The sequence below is a fragment of the Pseudorca crassidens genome, chromosome 15 (assembly GCF_039906515.1).
Source record: "Pseudorca crassidens isolate mPseCra1 chromosome 15, mPseCra1.hap1, whole genome shotgun sequence".
In the NCBI taxonomy this organism is placed as follows: Eukaryota; Metazoa; Chordata; class Mammalia; order Artiodactyla; family Delphinidae; genus Pseudorca; species Pseudorca crassidens.
The window spans coordinates 73,542,546-73,562,075 of record NC_090310.1 but is presented as its reverse complement, the minus strand read 5'-3'; the positions used below and the strand labels follow the sequence as shown (position 1 = coordinate 73,562,075).

Genomic DNA, 19,530 nt, shown 5'->3' with positions numbered 1-19,530 from the left:
AAACTTCAGTTCAGAAAGTCTGATGTCCAAGGTTACTAAGAGCCACAGCCACCAAACGCAGCCCCCTCAAGCTATGCAGCAGTGACAGTAATGGCAATGGCAGTAATGGCGGTGACAGGGGCAGCACCTGAGTTGCACTCACCATGTGCTGGGCATTGTTCTTGACACTGTTCATGTGTCAGCTCATGAAACCCTCACAACAACCCTGTGATGGAGGCAGGCAGGTTTGTCTCTGGGCCACCAGCCTCCTCTTTCTCCACGCTGCCCGTCATACAGGCCCTGCTTCCTTCCCCACAAAATCAAAATGGGCACCACAAAGTCTTCACATTCTCTCTACTCAAATCAAAAATTGCTCTAAAATGTTAATTGTTGAAGCTAGATGACATGTGATGGGGGTTTCTTTACACAATTCTCTCTACCTTTATGTTTTCAAGTCACCTTATAAACATTTACCATTTTTTTGCTCTCACATGGAATCTAAGCTATTGAAGAGGATAGAACACTATCTACTAACAATGAATTCAAAGGAAATATTATGAAAGATGGCTATGTAATAATAGAAAGTGACATTCATTCACTCTTTCCATGAACATAAATTGAAGGCCCGTATGTTAGGACGTGTAAAGGTCCAATGAAGGACTGCTGTCCTCAACAAGCTAAGGGTTTGGTAGCAGAATCAAAACGAATGCAGAAGTAATTACAAAGGAGGACTATTTGTGATAAATGTAATAAAAAGAAAAGTTCAAACAAAGTGCTATGTGAATTGGAAAAAGAAGTCGCATCAGGACAAATTGTGTTACACTGATTTTTCTAGGACAGTCCAAACTTTTTGGTGTATTAAACACTAAACATTATCTAAAATCTGCGAGTGGCCCACAACAAGAAATGGAGCTAAATCCAAAAGCAAAATTAGGACTGCAATGTCCACATGCCCTCTTTTATGGGATTATAATGATTTCTAGACCAAAATCCAGGCCTCTCGGTAAAAAGGGGCTAGCATTCCTCCCAAGTCCTTAGATTAAAACATACTGATTGGAGAAGGTTTTGCTGTAAAGAAGCTCAACGGCGCACCATCTCTAACACAAAACACTGAGAAATAATATAAATGTCCACCAACAGCGTTTGGTGATATCATTCATTTCAACTGATGCACAGTAATCCCTACATAACAATTTAAAAAGAAATAAAATAGAAGCTCTCACCCTGATGGGATCAGGATTAATAATGGTAGCATCCATTACAGGAAATGATTTCCAGTTTTTACTGGAAAGCCACTTGTGAAGTAGTCCAAAAGCAAAAATCCTACATTTTGATGAATTTTTTCTCCCAGTCTTTTCAGCGGTCTCTTCCATCTCTAAATTGACAAGAACTTTTTATACTCATTCACTTTTACCAGGTCTTTTAAACATTCAACTTATTTTTCACAAAAGCAATGTCTTTTTTTTCTTTTTTGTCCTCATTTTTTTTCATTAGTTTACCTCACAATATTTTGTAATTACAGTAACAAGTAAAACTGGGATAAACAGGCTTGGGGGCAAAGCCAACTGACTCTTGTTGATTCTCATCATCATCGTCATGGCAAATATTTATAATGTGTCTAGTATGTGCCAGCCACTGTTCTAAGTACTGTACGTACATTAAGTCCTTTACTACGCAATAACAGTCTAAGTACTACTGTGACCATCACTTTACAAATAAGGAAACTGAGGCACAGGGAAGTTAAGTAACTTGCTCGAGATCTTACAACTAGGAAATGGCAGACTGAGAATTCAAACCCAGGCAGCCTGGTTCTAAGTTAGCGACTCGGACCACTAAAACTCCCTAAAACCAAACGGAAGAGAGCTGCAGTGCGCTGGTGCTCTAGAGCAGTGCCGTCCAACAGAACTTCTGCAATGATGGAAATGTTTTATACCTGGGCTGCTGAATTCAGTAATCACCAGTCGCATGTGGCTACTGAGATTGAGAAACTGGATTTTTAATTTAACTTTAATTAACTAAAATTTAAACAGTAACATGTGGCTAGTTGCAATTATATTGGGCACATCGTGATATATATATACATATATATATATATCACAATGTGGTTAAACGGAAAATATGAATTATAAAACATTATATCAAGTATGTCTCATTACTGGATTAAAAAACCATGAACAGAAAGACAGTAAACACATACAGAACTGTGGTTTCTCCAAATGGAGGGTGTGGAGGACACGGTTGGCTGCGTGGTGGGCACTGCACGTTGCCAGACCTACAACCATTTTCTCTCTCTTCCACAGCAAGAGAATTCCTCTGCTGCTGGGAACAGCGACGTGCCCAGCTAAGAAACTACATTCACTAGCCTCCTTCACAGATATAAATGGATAATGAGATGTAAACTGTACGTGCTGGCTGGGACTTCTGGTACTTGAAAGGGTGTCCTTTGCCCTCCCTTCTCCTACTTCTTCCTGCTTCAAGGAAGGACTGTTTGGTTAGAGAGCCAGAAGCCCACTTGTGACCACAAGGTGACCATGAGAGTGCCAGCCGTGTGCTAAGGATGGTGAAGCAGAAAGAGAGAAAAGGCTAGACTGTGGCACTGCCACGCCAGCAACAGATTGCCTATTTCGGACTTAATGTTTTTTGAAAGAAAAATAAATAACTCGTCTTATTTAAAGCCTTGTTACCAGCAGCCAAAGCAAATCCTAGCTGACCAGTCTACTCAGTGTCCATTCCTCCTAGTCACAGAAAAAATTTCTTCCTAACAGACACGCAATTCTGTTCCTGATTGGCCTAAAGATAATTTCATCCCCCTCGTAAATAACTTGTTTAAGAACCAGGCCGAAGCCAATAAGGCATGGCGTTGCCCTGGTGACAGGAAGTGGTTCAGGAATGGGCACATGACCCAATTCAGGCTAATGACATTGTAGGATGAGTATGGGGGGTGGGGGGTTCTGAGAAAATTCTCATTCTTAGCAGATCAGAGGAAGTAAGGATCTTTCTACTGCTTTGGTAGGTGCCGTACATGGATCTGGGGCCCAGAACTGCTGCCCATATTTTGCTGCTGGCCTGAGGATGAAGCCAACACCCCAGGGAGGACTCAACCAAGAGATTCACAGGGCAAGCAGCCCGAGACAGTGGATTACATTAATGCTGAACTCTGTCCTACTTCTGGGGCAAGTACAAGTTATGTGAGCCAAAAAATATCCCCACTCTAGAGAGATCATCTTAGAGGCAATCGACTAGGTGCTAAGTGTTATTCAAATATTGTGAGAAAGGCAAATGAGTGAGGTCTTCCCAAGGGGCATGCAAAGTTGGGCACTGGGTCCTTAATATTTCTGTGCCTTTTCCATACAGGCCTGATAAAGAAGTTATTATACAGTAAGTTACCAAATACTGAGTTATTTAGGAGAACTTTTTGTTCGTCTACAGGCTTTTCCAAAGAAGGTTACTGAATAAGTGCACATGTTTCAAAGGTCTTATAAGAATCCTAACAGTTGGCAGATAATGTCAAGTACTTACTACCTGCCAGACCTTGTGCTGAGCCCTTTATCTCATGCAATCCTCACAAGAGGTGAGGAACTCTCATTACATCCATTTTACAAGTGAGGAAATGCTGAAGCTTAGAAAGAAAGGTTAAGTAAAAAAAGAAGCAGACTCACAGATACAGACAACAAACTAGTGGTTACTAGTGGGGAGAGGGAAGGGGGAGAGGCAATACAGGGGCAGGGGAAAAAGGATTATGAAATTATATAAAATAATGTTTGTGAAACTTTTGAAAATTATAAAGCAATATAGAATTTTTAGAAATTCATTCAATAAAACAAAAGTTAAAATTTTTTTAAAAAGATGATCCTCCTATTCACATGCTAATCACATAAGGGCTTTTCGACAGTTATCAAGCAAAATAAAACATTCTTCAAACACTAAAAAAAAAAAGAAAGAAAGGTTAAGAAAGAAAGGATAAGTAACTTGTAGAAGAAAGTAGAAAGGGCCAAGATTTGAACTGATGTCCAAAGGACTCCAATGCCTCCTAACCACGCCTTTGTACTGCTTCCTTTGGACGCATAAGAACACATCTATGATTTCCGTGAGGCTGCACTATTTTTAAAATATTCTGTTCTCTTGACCCTCTAAGTATACTATACTCATCAGAACACAAGTCCCAACTTTTTGGTTTGGAAAAGATGGACATACATACCACATACAACAAGCAGAGATCATCAAGAACCACTGAATGTTAAACCCTATGCACACAAGAAAGCAATATAATTACATATGTTTAATTTATGTTGCAAATTCAGATTAGATAACCAACTCTTCTTTTTCAAGTTTCCTTTTGGTGGTAAGTAGAAGCACATAGCAGGTAGGCTTGTGGAATTGGGAATGGGAGAAAAGAAGGTAACTCACATTTAATAAGCCCCTTGTAGTGGTCTCATTTTATAATGGTTAACTCTCAAAGGACCTCATGAGATATTTCACAGATAAGGAAACCAAGACTACAAGACCTTGCCCGAGGTCACCATGATCTGCCTGAAATCCAAGGTCTTGTTCTTCCCGCTACACAACTCTGCATTCCTACAAGTTCTAGCATTTTCGAAATACTGGCTGAAAGAGACCAATGGCTCTGAAGCCATAGGAAAGCTACACCATTTTTAGGAGCCTCTCTGGAAATACCATTTGAATTAAGTTTCAGTTACTTTCAGTCATAGTGCCTTCAGCTTGAATAGATTATCCATAAGAAAAGAACCTCAATTGAAAAGATCTAATGCCTCAGATTTTAACTTAAAAACCACAAGGAAGGCTTCCCTGGTGGCGCAGTGGTTGAGAGTCCGCCTGCCGATGCAGGGGACACGGGTTCGTGTCCTGGTCCGGGAAGATCCCACGTGCCGCAGAGCGGCTGGGCCCCTGAGCCATGGCCGGCTGAGCCTGCGCGTCCAGAGCCTGTGCTCCGCAACGGGAGAGGCCACAACAGTGAGAGGCCCGCGTACCGCAAAAAAAAAAAAACCAACCCACAAGGAAACAGGTATTATGTTTCAGATAAACTAACTTATAATATATATAGTATTTATTTTCTTAGGCAGCAAAATACAATCAGTAAGCAGTAGAATGCTAGGCTTTGGTACAAGAGTTCAAACAGAAACACAGTCTAGTCCTAGAAGTACACTGGCTACAGAGAATCACTTTTTAAATAAATCACCCCAGCTGCCTCATATTCGACTAAACAGCCTCATAATAAATTGTTTATGAAAACTTAGAAGTTATATTTTTAAATGACATTTGTATATGAAACCTTCATTCTCCAGGCAGTTGAGATGCCCAAATAGAGAATGTTACAGCATAGAATTACTCTGATACAAGTAAAAATTAAATTAAAAACAAAAAAGAAACATTTTGCTCTGTTTCTTTGTTTACAAGGTATCATCTGCCTATATATCTCCCCCAAATCCTACCATCTTCAGAGCCACTCAACTAGGTGCTAATCTCTCTAATATTGGCAGGTATTAGCTGTCTCAAACCAAAAGAATCATTTTTTCAGTAAGAGGCGTGTGCCACCAGTCCATATGGAAGCCAAGGCAGCAGCTGAAAAATGAAACTGAGCAGGGGGTAGCAGGAATCCAAAAAGAAAACCAATCAACACTGTCAAATATGTTTCAGAAATAATAGACACATAGATCAATGGAAGAGAATTGAGTTGAACTGCCCAGAAATAAACCCACACATATATGGTCAATTAATTTTATTCAAAGGAGTCAAGAATATACAATAGAAAAAAGATCGTGCCTTCAACAGTGTTGGGAAAACTGGGCAGCCGCATGCAGAAGAATAAACCTTGACCACTTCTTACACCATATACAAAAATCAACTCAAAATGGATTAAAGACTTGAACGTAAGACCTGAAAGCATAAAACTCCTAGAAGAAAACAAGGAGGGGTAACCTCCTTGATATCAGTCTTGGCAAAGACTGGATCTGACACCAAAAACAAAGGCAACAAAAGCAAAAATAAACATGTGGGACTACATCAAACTGAAAAGCTCTGTACAGCAACGGAAACCATCAAAAAAATGAAAAGGCAACCTACAGAATGGGAGAAAATATTTGCAAATCACATACCTGATAAGGGGTTAATTTCCAAGATATATAAAGAACTCATGCAATGCAAAGAAAAACAAACAATCTGACTCAAAAAAACTGTCAGAGGACTTGAATAGACATTTTTCCAAGGAAGGCATACAAATGGCCAATAGGTACCTGAAAAGGTGCTCAACATCACTAATCATCAGGGAAATGCAAATCAAAACCACAATGGTATCACCTCACACTTGTTAAGACCGCTTTTCTCAAAAAGACAACAGATTACAAGTGCTGACAAGGACGTGGAAAAATGGGAACACTTGGGCACTGTTGGTGGTATGGAAAGCAGCGTGGAAGTTTCTCAAAAAATTAAAAACAGAACTACCATATGACCCAGCAATTCCACTTCTGGGTATTTGCCCAAAGGAAATGAAATCTCTATTTTGGAAAATCATCTGCATCCCCATGTTCACGGCAGCATTATTTACAATAGCCAAGACATGGAAACAACCTAAGTGTCCATCGACAGATGAATGGATAAAGAAAATATGGTGTGTGTATACATATACACACACACAATGAAATACTAGGCAGCCATAAAAAGGAAATACTGTCATTTAAAACAACATGGATTACAGAGTGAAGTCAGTCAGAAAGAGAAAAACAAATACCTTATGCTAACACATATATATGGAATCTAAAAAAAAAAAAGGTTCTGAAAAACCTAGGGGCAGGACAGGAATAACGATGCAGATGTAGAGAATGGACTTGAGGACACGGGAAGGGGGAAGGGTAAGCTGGGAAGAAGTGAGACAGTGGCATGGACATATATACACTACCAAATGTAAAACAGATAGCTAGTGGGAAGCAGCTGCATAACACAGGGAGATCAGCTCATCAGCTCGGTGCTTTGTGACCACCTAGAGGGGTGGGATAGGGAGGGTGGGAGGGAGATGCAAGAGGGAGGAGATATGGGGATATATGTATATGTATAGCCGGTTCACTTTGTTATAAAGCAAAAACAAAACAAAAAACATGGATGAATCTTGAGGGCATTATGCTAAGTGAAATAAGTCAGACAGAAGACAAATACTGTATGATCTCACTTATATGTGGAATCCAAAAAGAAAACCAAACCCATAGATACAGAGAACAGACTGGTGGTTGCCAGTTGCCACAGACAGGTGGCAGGGGTCGGGGGCAGGGGTAGATAGGTGAAATGGGTGAAGGTAATCAAAAGGTACAAACTTCCAGTTATAAGACTAGTAAGTCCTGGGGATATAATGTATAGCATGGTGACTAGTAAAAATAACGTATTTGTATATTTGAAATTTGCTAAGAGAGTAAATCTTAAAAGTTTTCATTACAAGAAAAAAAAATTGTAACTATGTGCGGTGATGTGTGTTAACTAAACTTGTGGTTAATCGTTTCATAATACATACATATATCAAATCATTATGTTGCACACCTAAAACTGATACAATGTCATATGTCAATTATATCCCGTATTTTAAAAATCCTTCTAATACTGTTTTAATCATTTAATCAATAAGGAGAGGTTAAAAATATACATAAATTAAGTTCATTATCAAAAAAGAAAGAAGAAAAAAATGAAAAAAAAAGAAGAAAAAAATAATAATAGCAGCTAATATTTACTGAAGGGTTCCCATGAACAGGCACTATGTTAAGTGATTTAACTACATAGTCAATCCTTAGAACAACTCTATGCAGTAGGTCCTATTATTAAAGAACTTACTCAATGCCATACATTTATTCAGAATATTACAATATTCAGAATATGGTAAAGCCTTGAAACTTTGCTCCCGCATTTACTGGTTGATTCTGAGCAACACACACTCTCTGATTCCAGTCTCCATTGCTTTAAAATGTTAACTGCACGACACAGTGCAACATCTGCATTTCCTAGGCCTCTGTGGCTGGTGTCACTAAATACCCCGCCCACTCATGTCCTAGCCAATCCTAGTCAGGGCAGGAACAAATATTAGGACTACTTTTGTTACCACTGTGAGCCTGGGAGGAATGGCTGCCCTCACCCCACTCCCATGCCCCAGAAGCCAGCCAAGAGGCTGAGTCAGTTTCTCCACAGGCCCAGTCCTGACTTCCCTCCTCTTCCCAACCAACTCATACTGATGAGACTCCAGCATGCTTTCAATGATGTCAGTGTTGGCTGAAATCATCTAACCCACCTCAAGGGCAACAGACAATCCAAAGTATCTATATATGAAAATCCCTGGAGAGTTCACATTTCTCCATGTATTCAATCCAACTGGAATAGTAGAGGATTAGGTTATTGGGGGTAATGTAATTTTGGTTAACTGGTGGTCACCCAAAAAATCTTTTAAACGACATTCTAAAATGGATCAATGTACTGCACTATTTTGTAAGTAGTAGATTTGAACATAATTGAATCCTTGGCTGAGAAATTTGCTACATCTCAGGATGGTCATCTAAACACTGGAACATGCCCACAATGTGGAATACATTTTATACCATTGGCTTACACATATATAAAAAGGGCTGAAAAAAAGTTTTACAAAAGAAAGCTTATTCTTAATATATGAGATATAATCTTTTTTCTGTTCTACTGGGGTTTTTTTCCCACTAAAAGAAAAAAATATGCTGGAACTCCTCTCCCAAATAATTCCTCTACCTACTAATTCCCAACCTACTGTAGGTAACAACCTACAGTTTGAAAAGCACTGGTACAAGCAGCCCTTCACAGTGTGGTTTTGCCAGCACATAAGACCAACCCAGAAAAGCAATGTTGTAAGTAACCAGTATTGGACAGAACATACAGGCTGTTTTCTTAAAAAAATATATATTAAGCTGAATTATTAACTGAGGGAATTTTCTCCACCTACCAGAGAGGAAAATACATGACAGTCGTGCAAAGGTTTCCTTTAATCAGGAGACAGTGGGATTTAACAGAGCACATGACTTGGCATCAGGAAAACCTGTATTCATTTTGCAACCACCCCCCCAATGAAATCGATCTTGGCAATGATAATTAACAGCTGCTAAAACCATTCTGTGAAAGGCTAATGAGAAACTTACAATGAAGGGATCCTTCCAACGAACACCTGAACCCAATGATCAATCTTACTATCACATAAGGTGAGAGCCAGCCTTTACTGCCTGCTGATGTGATACACAGCACCACCCATGAAGTACAATGGACAAAAAAATAAAGGGAGGCACACCTTAAAGGGATCTAACCAGCCAAATCCAGAGTAGTGGTACAGGACAAATGACCTGATTTTTCAACAAATAAAGGGCAAGGGCCGGGGGTGGGGGGGCGGGGAAGAAGAGACGCAATTGCTATAGATTCAAAGATTTAGGAGACTATCACCCAGATGTAACAGGTGGTCCTTGTTTGGATCCCAATTCAAACAAACCAACTGTAAAAAGACATTTATGAGATAACTGAGGAAACTGAATACCAAACGGATACTAGGTAATATTTAGGAATTACTATGTTCATTTTCTTAGGTGTGATTATAGGCAGAAAAAGGGGGTGAAAAAAACCCTTACCTCTTAGATGTATATTAAAGTATTTATAGATGAAATGATACGATGTCTAGGATTTGCTTTAATATAATCTAAGGTGGGGAGGGAGTGGGGGCTATAGATCAAATAAAACTGACCATATGTTGGTATCTGTTGAAGCTGGGGTATAAGGTATTACACCATCTTTGTACTTTTGTATATGTTTAAAACTTTCCATAATAAGAAGCTATAATATAAAAAGAAAATAAGAAAACCTGGATTCAAACTCCGGAATTCATTAGATGTAGGAGCTGGGAGGTTTCTTAAATCCTTTGATCTTCAATTTCCTCATCTGAAAACAGAAATGATAATCCCTATTGAAGAGTTACTGGGAGGAATGAAATGAGATCATGGGTTCACATCTTTTGGACATGCAGCTCTCATAAACTGCAAAACGCTTAAGAACATCAGCACGATAGTTAATTCCCTCTCTGAAACGCTCTGGAAGCAGAGACACATTACAGGTTTGTGGGAATAGAAATAGGTAATAAGCTGAATCCATTTTAACTCTCAACAATTTTTGTTTTGTAGTAATCCTTTAATAAGACACTGTTTACTTCACTGGCCCCTTTCTCCCCAAAGGAGAGTGTCAAAGATATTGCAATCAATTGCAGGTCTTGCGGCTTCTCTGGTGGCACAGTGGTTAAGAATCCACCTACCAATGCAGGAGACACGGGTTCGAGCCCTGGTCCGGGAAGATCCCACATGCCGCGGAGCAACTAAGCCCGGGCGCCACAACTACTGAGCCTATACTCTAGAGCCCGTGAGCCACAAGTGCTGAAGCCGCGTGCCACAACTACTGAAGCTTGTGCGCCTAGAGCCTGTGCTCTGCAACAAGAGAAGCCATTGCAATGAGAAGCCCTCGCACTGCAATGAAGACTAGCCCCCGCTCGCCGCAACTAGAGAAAGGCTGCGCACAGCACCAAAGACCCAACACAGCCAAAAATAAATAAATAAAATCTTTAAAAAAAAATTTGAAAGTCTCTAACTTGAGCTGTTTATATTTCTTGTTTACTTTCCCAGTTATATTTCCCCTGCTAAAGGTAGAAAGTAATTTTCAGGAGACTGTGTTAAGATACAACTGAATGCAATTAGGAATCAAGGTAATCTAAATAGGACTTTGTTTAAAATATTCCAGGTGCTTTGAGAAGAATAGATTTGCATCTTCCAGCATTAATGCTTCATCTCAAATAAAAGGAAATTAACAAAGGTTCAAGTCTAAGTAACACAAAGGGAAATCTGTCCTTATCTGGCTTCAGCTTGCAGAATGGGTTGGCGGGAGCCAGGGTGATCTTTCTATAATGCGAATCTGATTAAGTCATTTCCCTTCCTTTCAATGGTTTCCCTCTGCTTCCAGGAAAGAGTCCAAACTCCTGAACAAAAAGGCTCAGGTGGCTCTCCAGCCTTATTTCCTCCCTCCTCCCCCAGTCTAAGCCCCTTCTCCCTACAGGTCCCCAAGGCTTCATCCTCCACTCCTTTCTCCCTTACCTCTTAGTTGTCAAGTCCTGTTGATTCTCCTGAAATGTCTCTCAAATCTGCCCACTCCATTCCATTCCTGCTGCCACTGCCCTAGACCAGGCCCTTTTTTTTTAACTTTTACTCCCCCATCTCCCTAAATAGGTTGCTTTTTCCAATTATGAAAGCCATTCATGCTCATAAAAAAGAAAAATAAGGCAATAAGGAAAGGAATAAAAGTCTCCCCATGATCTCAGGACACAGACATAAAGAACTTATCTTTCTGGCACATTCATGTTTGTAGCAGCATTATTCAAAATAGCCAAAAGGGGAAAGCAACCCAAATGTCCATCTATGGAATGGATAAACAAAGTGTGTTCATAAATACAATGTAGGTACAAAATGTGTATATCCACACATGGAATGTTATCCAGCCTTAAAAAGGAAGGAAATTCTGACACATGCTGCAACGTACACAAACCTTGAGGACATGATGTTAAGTGGAAAAAGCCAATCGCAAAAAGACAAATATTGTATGATTCCACTTATATGAAGTATCCAGAGTGGCCAAATCCATAGAAACAGAAAGTAGAATGGCGGTTGCCAGGAGCTAGGGGGAGGGGGGAAACATGGAGTTGTTTTTTTGTTTGATTTTTTTTTTTGTGGTACACGGGCCTCTCACTGTTGTGGCCTCTCCCGTTGCGGAGCACAGGCTCCAGACGCGCAGGCTCAGCGGCCATGGCTCACGGGCCCAGCCGCTCCGCGGCATGTGGGATCTTCCCGGACCGGGGCACGAACCCGTCCCCTGCATCGGCAGGCGGACTCTCAACCACTGCGCTACCAGGGAAGCCCCCGTGGAGTTGTTTTAATGGGTATAAAGTTTCAGTTCCACAAGATGAAAAAGTTCTGGAGGTTGACTGCACAACACTGTGAATATCCTTAACACTTAAAAACGGTTATGATAAGTTTATGGGTATTTGACCACAATTAAAAATAAAAAATTGTTTTAAACAACTCATCTTTCTAGACATTTTTCCTATAAATATGTATACACTTAACAAAAACAAAAATAGAAACATACGGTCATCTGTTTTTCACACCTAACCATATGATGTAAACATCCTTCTCATATATATGGCTCCCGCCTCCTTTTTTAACAGCTGATAGTACCCATCATATAACTGCATCATGATTTAACCAGTCGGCTTTCAGTTTTTCAATATTATAAAAACATCACAGTCAACAAGTTTGCATATTTTCTCATCATGTCCATAACAGACATCTGGTTTCTTTACATGCCTTTTTTTCTGGTATCCCTACCCCGATTTTCCCAAGGCAAAAATACCTCCTCTTCACACAAGCACCCATCCTGACCCATGCCTCCAAACCTCCAGCCAACTCTTATTCTATCTGACTAGCTAGGCACATTTATTTTAAAGTTTATTCCTAGGTATTTATTTTTCATGTTGCTATTGTCATTTCACCTACAATTCCATCTTCTTACTATTGCTTTTTGTCTCTCTTGTAGCTTGCTTATTTTTAACTCAATTCTCTTGAATTTTCTCAGCAGATAATCATATCAGAGGCAGACAATCGTATCATTTAGGTAGCGATTAAGAGCAAAAGCTCTGGCTCAGGCAGGCCAGGATTCAAATCCTGTGTGACCTTGGCTAAGCATTACCTCCATTTCCTCATCCATCAGCTAGGAATTACACTAGAGGCTATCTCCCAGGGTTGATGTAAAGATCACGTTTTCAACTGAGACTGCATGGAGAGTGCTTAACACAATGTTAGTTCAATAAATGTCTCCTATCTGTTGAGAAAGAAAATAGAACTTTCTCTCCATGCTTACATCTTTTACTTATTTCTTCTGGTTGCATTACACAGGTGTGCTCCTTTTCAGCAATTACCTTGCTTTCCACGTCTCCAAAACTAAACAAAACAAAACAAAAAAGCCGTCATCAGACTCTTTGTAAAGGATCTGTGCTGTGGATCGCATCCACTCTCACATTCGCTGGAAAGTTGTGCCATTGATCTTCCCCTTCATCTCCTGTATTTTCTCAGTCTCTCCCTCACTACTGGCTGTTTGCCATCAGCATTTAAATCTGCTTGTGTCTCTCTCCTGCTTAAAACGACTTCACCTGATTCCCCAATTGCTCTCCAGCCTTCTCGCTTCTCTTCACAGCCAAACTTCTTGGAGCTGCCTACACTTTGCCTTTACTTTCTCACATCCCACTCTCTCCTCATCCCACTGACATATTACATTGAACCTTTGGAACCTGCCGATATTATAGATTCCACCCCCATCATTTCACCAAATCTGCTCAACTGGGTCTTCAGTGACCTCTATATTTACTTATGCAAAAGGCACATTTTAACGTTTAACTTCTTTCACTTGAAATCTCAGCGGCATCCAGCAAAGTGGACCTCTTCCTTGGGCTTTCATTACTACACTCTCCTAGTTTTCCTCCCACTTCTCTCGCCATTTCTTCTTGGTGTAGTTCTAAGTGAATGGTTCTGCCTAGAGTGTACAAGATAGTGGCCCTGAATGACCTGGGCCTTCAAAAGAAAAAAGAAAAAACTCTCTGGATGGGTCTCTTCCAATACTGATTCAGTTCCAGTTGTACTGGACTGCTTTCGTCTCCATGAATGTACCTTTAATGTCTGGAATACATGCCATGAGGGCAGGAACCTGATTCCTTACTACTTACACAGTGCCTGGCACATAACAGGTGCTCAGTTAATATTTTTTTGAATCCCCATAAATGAAGAGCTGCAATATGAAAAACAGACTGGAGAAGTGATGAGACCAAGAAAGAACAAAAAAAATCCTGATCTTTTGAAAACCATACCTCTGATCACGCAACACACACTCATTACCTGATTTAAATCCTTTGGTGCTCCCCACTAACCCCCATGACAAAGTCCAAACTCAGGAGGAGATACAAGTAAAGTCTTTCTTCTATAAGAAGAGCACCTGCTTATCTCTCAAACACACCGAACCAGATCACTTCCACTTCCCGGAATCTGTCTCTAAACAGGCTATGAAATCCCTGCAGATGCCCAAGAAGCCTGCACTCTCTCCCCAAGACCTTGCACTGGCCGTTCTCTCTGCCTAGAACACTATGCACTCCACCGGCTTCATCTTCCGGCCAATACAGAGGCAGCCTTCATGTCTCATTTTGGAAGTCATCTTCTTTTGGAAACTCTCTTTGACCATCCTCCCCAACCTCATCTCCGGAAATCTGGGTTAACTGCCTTCTCTGTGCATTCACAGTCCCCTGTATGTCCAAAATCATAGCTGGAACCACAATGAGTTCCTATTTATACCTTAAATCTGTGGAGTTCCCTGAGGACAAGATGTCTCATTCACTTTTTTACCCCTGGCAATTAGCCCAGGCCCTGATACACAACACATGCTCAATGATGGACCTCCTTGTAGTAGTAGTAGTAACAACGAAAGCTCCCAAGGCTTACCTGAAAGGATTTGAAATATATTATTTGCTTTGTAATAAGCTTCTAAGATAGGTGCTATCATTACCCCCATTCTGCAGATGGGAAAACTGATGGACAAAGAAGTTAATCCTTTCTGGCCTCAGAAGAGTCGCACAGATGCACATTTTCTGCAGTTCTGAGTTATTCCTCGACCCCAAATAAGAAGAGCTTTAAAAAAAAAAAACTTTCGAATCACGCCAATGGCCCCCAAATATAATAAACAGACCAAAGCGCTGGATGGGTAAAGGGCAAGAGGGGGCGCAGCCCTGGCGCCAAGGGTGGGGGGAGCGGATAAAGGTCAGGCCCCGTCTCCTTCCCGGGAGTCCCCAGCGGCCCAGCCCCTCGCCCGCTGAGACGAGTCGACGCCGGGAACCGCGCGTTAAGACCGCGACTGCCCGCCCTGCCCCTGCTCACCTGCCGTCCCGCCGCCAGCCGAGCCCGGGCCGCTGGCCCGCAGCGCCTCCCCCGGGCTGCCTGGCGCCCGCCGAGCGCAGCGAAGCCCGTTGCCTTGGCGACCGGAGCTGCCGAACTCCCGCGGCTCGCGCTACGGCGGCTCGGAAGGGACCAGAAGGCCTCGCGGCCCCTTCCGCAGCCTCCTAGCGGGCGGAGGAGGGAAAAGCGGGCGGAGGAGGGAAAAACGGGCGGAGGAGGGGAAAGCGGGCGGAGGAGGGGAAAGCGGGCGGAAGTCCGGGTCCGGAGCGGAGGGGGACCTGGGTGGGGTTGGAAGCCTCAAACTTGGCCCGGAGGGACGGGAGAAGGAAGGAAGCTTTGGGGGAAAGGGGGACAGCCAGGCCGGGGGAGAACTTGGGCTTCATATCCTGCTTGTGCCTCAGTTTCTCTGTCAGCTGAGATGGAGAGTATTCCGGGAGATGACAGAGCTGCAGGCGGAAGCTTGCTAGACTGGGAATATTTAAAGACGTGAAAATTGATGTGGGAAGGGTGGCACATGCCTCTCCCTCTTTAATTTCCAAAACGGTGGTGGGACAAAGAATTTTTTTAAAAAAACTAGAAAAAGAAACAAAAAAAAACTTGTTTCTTTGGGCTCATGGTGAGAATTCGATCACCAGATTTAATTTCAATATGAGAAATAATGTACTTTAACTCGTGACTAGCAGTTATACTTCCTGGAATAATCCTGCAGATAATCTTGGAACATGAGCATAAAGAATATTCATTGCTCCATTGTTTGTAACAGCAAAAGGGCTGAGACCAGTCTAAACGTCCATCAGTAACAGATTAATTATGGTACATCTGTAAAATGGATTACCAGAGAAAGAATTAAGAGGGACTGAGGTAGATACAGATACAGTTTCCATATAGACCTAGCTTCAAGCTATGCATATAGCTGTTGACTGAAAAAAAAAAAAGAAGCACAACCTAAAAGTTGAGAATTATGTTTTATTTGGCTGGACACAGCCTCTCAGACAGCTCTGAGAGACTGCTCCAAAGAAACGAGGGAGGAGTCAGAATATATTTGAGTTTTTGCAACAAAGATTACTGTTAATTAAAGAAAAACATATCTCAAGTTGAGGAATTTAGCACTTTTCTGTGTATGGGAAGATGCAAGAGTCTGGCCTCACTGAAATCATTCCTTTGATATGCACCTTAACTATCTAGGGCCAGTATCCTGCTTTTCTCCATCCTGAATCCCCCAGGGTGCACAGCTGGGGGTGACTGCAGTGGCTGAGGTTTGGCAGCCCGTTGGTCTCCATCCTGAGTTCCTTCAGGCCTCGATATCTGGGGTGTCTGTAGTGGTTTGATGGCTGCAGCATCCTTTGTTTACTGTTATGTGTCACCTACAAATTGGCACTTGCCACCTGCCTCTACAAGGATTAAATTATGAGTTGCTGCAGCTGCTGACCTTCAACACTCAGTGAAAGGAGTTCAGGGTGGAGATCAGGAAGGAGGCACTCTGTGCTCTAGGAAAAACTGGCAGAACAGGTCTTCAGATGGTTACTTTTTTTTTTTTTTTTTTGCGGTACGCGGGCCTTTTACTGTTGTGGCCTCTCCCGTTGCAGAGCACAGGCTCCGGACGCGCAGGCTCAACGGCCATGGCTCACGGGCCCAGCTGCTCCGCGGCATGTGGGATCTTCCCAGACGGAGGCACGAACCCGTGTCCCCTGCATGGGCAGGCGGACTCTCAACCACTGTGCCACCAGGGAAGCCCCAGATGGTTATATATATTTTAAGAGAAGATTTTATGAGTCCAATTCTTACATTTCCTCTTATCTAGAAAAGCACTAAAATCTTTCATGGTGATGTCTGCTTCTCGTGACTAGCAGCCACCTTCTGCAAAAATGTGTGCTTGACTGCATGTACCCCCCCTTCACCAAAATCACATACACAGTGACCTCCCCCCCTACCTCTTTGGAGCCGTTTCTCAGAGCTATCTGAAATGCTGTCTCCCGGGCTATAGTCCTCATTTGCCCCAAATAAAACTTAACTCACAACTCTCATGTTGTGCATTTTTTTTCAGTCGACATATGGCAGGCAACATTTTTCACTTCACACAGCGATAGTCTCCTAACTAGCCCTGTCTTTGCTTCTACTCTTAACTTCCAACCCTGCCCCAGTCTCTTCTCCACCCAGCAACCAAAACGATCCTTTAAAAATGTGAACATGGGGCTTCCCTGGTGGCGCAGTGGTTGAGAGTCCGCCTGCCGATGCAGGGGACACGGGTTCGTGCCCTGGTCCGGGAAGATCCCACATGCCGCGGAGCAGCGCCATGTCTGCTGAGCCTGCGCATCTGGAGCCTGTGCTCCGCAACGGGGGAGGCCACAACAGTGAGAGGTCCGCGTACCGCAAAAAAAAAAAAAAAAAAAAAAAAAAATGTGAACATGATCACATCCTTCCCCTGCTCAAAACCTTTAAGTGTGCTGAACAAAATCTAGAGTTACCATGATCAACAGACCCCGTCCGCCTCCAAATGAACTACCTCCCTGGATAGCTGTCCAATCCCATCTCTCACCATTTTCCCTCTTGTCCATGCTCCAGCCACCCTGGCTTTGTGGTTTTTAAGTTAAGTATACTTCTATCTCAGGGCCTTTCTTCTTGCTGTTCCACATTGGGACCACTCTTCCTCCAGATATCCCCATGACTTCCTCACTTCCTTCACATCTCTGCTCAAATGTCAGGTCTTCAAAAAGACCTGCCCTGCCTATTTAAAATAGCAGACCCCACCAACTCTGCCTTCTCTTCTCCTGGTTTATTTTTCTTCGCAGCTCTTGTCAGTATCTGATAGAATTTTATACATTTATTTGTTGCCTGTCTCTTGTTGTTCCCAGTGAGTTTAAGGTTCTTGCCTCGTTGTGAAAGAATTTGGAGACAAAGCAGGGAGGTTAAGAAAGTAAAGTGAGAATTCATTTAAGCAAGAATCCACTTTTAGGGGCTTCCCTGGTGGCGCAGTGGTTGAGAGTCCGCCTGCCGATGCAGGGGACACGGGTTCGTGCCCCGGTCCGGGAGGATCCCACGTGCCGCGGAGCGGCTGGGCCCGTGAGCCATGGCCGCTGAGCCTGCGCGTCTGGAGCCTGTGCTCCGCAACGGGAGAGGCCACAGCAGTGAGAGGCCTGTGTACGGCAAAAAAAAAAAAGAATCCACTCTCAGAGGGAGAGGGCAGACAGGTGAGGAGCTGCTATCCTGAGCTTCTCTGGCAAGCCGGTTATGAAGGGCATACAAATGAAGGGGTGAAATAGTCACTGGGGAAAGAGGAGTTTGGGGGTCCTATTCCCTGATTTTCATCCCAACTCCATCTTCCCGAGGGGAGGAGGGATTTTTGTCCTTATTTAGTTTAGATCAGAAGTGTCATGGCGTTGGTGCATGATGGGTACTTCTAATCTGCTAATTTAATAAGGCTAATTTTATTGTAATGAGAGTGTAATGAGCAACAGGTTACATTCGGATGCAGGAGATTCCTGCCTTTCCTCACCTTTCTTTGTCTGCTTCCAGGACAATTATCACCCAAAATGTGTGGTTTCCTGTTAGTCTGGAGGTTCCTGCTTTTCTCTGTCTGACCATGGACTCCTGCTGTTTACAAGATGCCTGACTTCCTCCCACCTGGCCCCTGCCCCTATTTCTCTGCTCATACCTAGCTACCTGCCTGCTCTAACATTTTCACTACAGCATAAACTCTTTCAAGGGCAAGCATTTCGCTGTTCCCTGCTGTTCTCTCATCACTGGGAACAGTGCCTGGCACCTAGTAAGAGCTTGGTAAATATTTCTTGAATGAATGAATAAGTGATGTGATATAAGCAATGTACAACACCACGTGGTTGGAACGCTACAACAGGTAAACAGGGAGTGGCAGGTAATACATACACAGCTGGCATATGCATACAAGAACTCTGGAAAGAGATTTGGGAGATGGCAGGGGGCGGGGGGAGTAAGCTAATACATTTTCACTGTATGTACTTGAGAAATAAAATACTGCCTGCCATCTCAGTAAACAAAGGATCTAGCTACTACATTACGGCCTCCCGTAGGACAGTGAACCCTGAGGGAACTCAGGAAGGAAACAGAATGCCTGCCATCTAGTAGTCATTAGACTGCAGCCACTCCCAGCGGTGCAGCTTGAGGAATCTCAGGGTGAGAAAACACAGGATATGCACCCAGATAGCTGAGGTGCATATCAAAGGAATGATTTCAGTGAGCCCAAACTCTGGCATCTTGCCATACATAGAAAGTGCTAAATTCCTTAACTTGAGATATCTAGTTTTCTTTTACTAAGAGTAGCCTTTTGTTCCGACTACCTTGGTTGTGTTGCAAAAACTCCTATCTGTCCTGGCTTCCCCCTTTCCTCTTTGGAACAGTTTTCTCAGCCTTTATCTGAGATGCTGTCTCCTGGGCTTTAAGTCCTAAGAATGTCTGCCGAATAAAACATAACTCTCAACTTTTAGGTTGTGTATTTTTTTTTCAGTCGACATTCTTTTATGCAGTATTTTTAAAAAATCAAGTTCTAGTAATT

At 42.5% G+C, this 19,530-nt stretch overlaps 1 protein-coding gene across 9 annotated transcripts in view; it reads right to left on the bottom strand.

Annotated features, from left to right (window-relative positions):
- Positions 1–15,106, bottom strand: part of PKIG (cAMP-dependent protein kinase inhibitor gamma) — a 101,034-nt gene extending 85,928 nt beyond the window's left edge. For 2 of the 9 annotated variants that reach the window (XM_067708232.1, XM_067708231.1), the window contains exons 1-2: positions 14,985–15,105; positions 9,836–9,912 (exon numbers count right to left, since the gene is read on the bottom strand). The gene's annotated coding sequence lies outside the window, so the exon portion shown is untranslated. Of the gene's footprint in view, positions 1–9,835; positions 9,913–12,927; positions 13,008–14,984 lie in introns of those variants that run through there. The other 7 variants (XM_067708234.1, XM_067708233.1, XM_067708225.1 and 4 more) reach the window with 6 other exon arrangements.
- Positions 15,107–19,530: the final 4,424 nt, after the last annotated feature.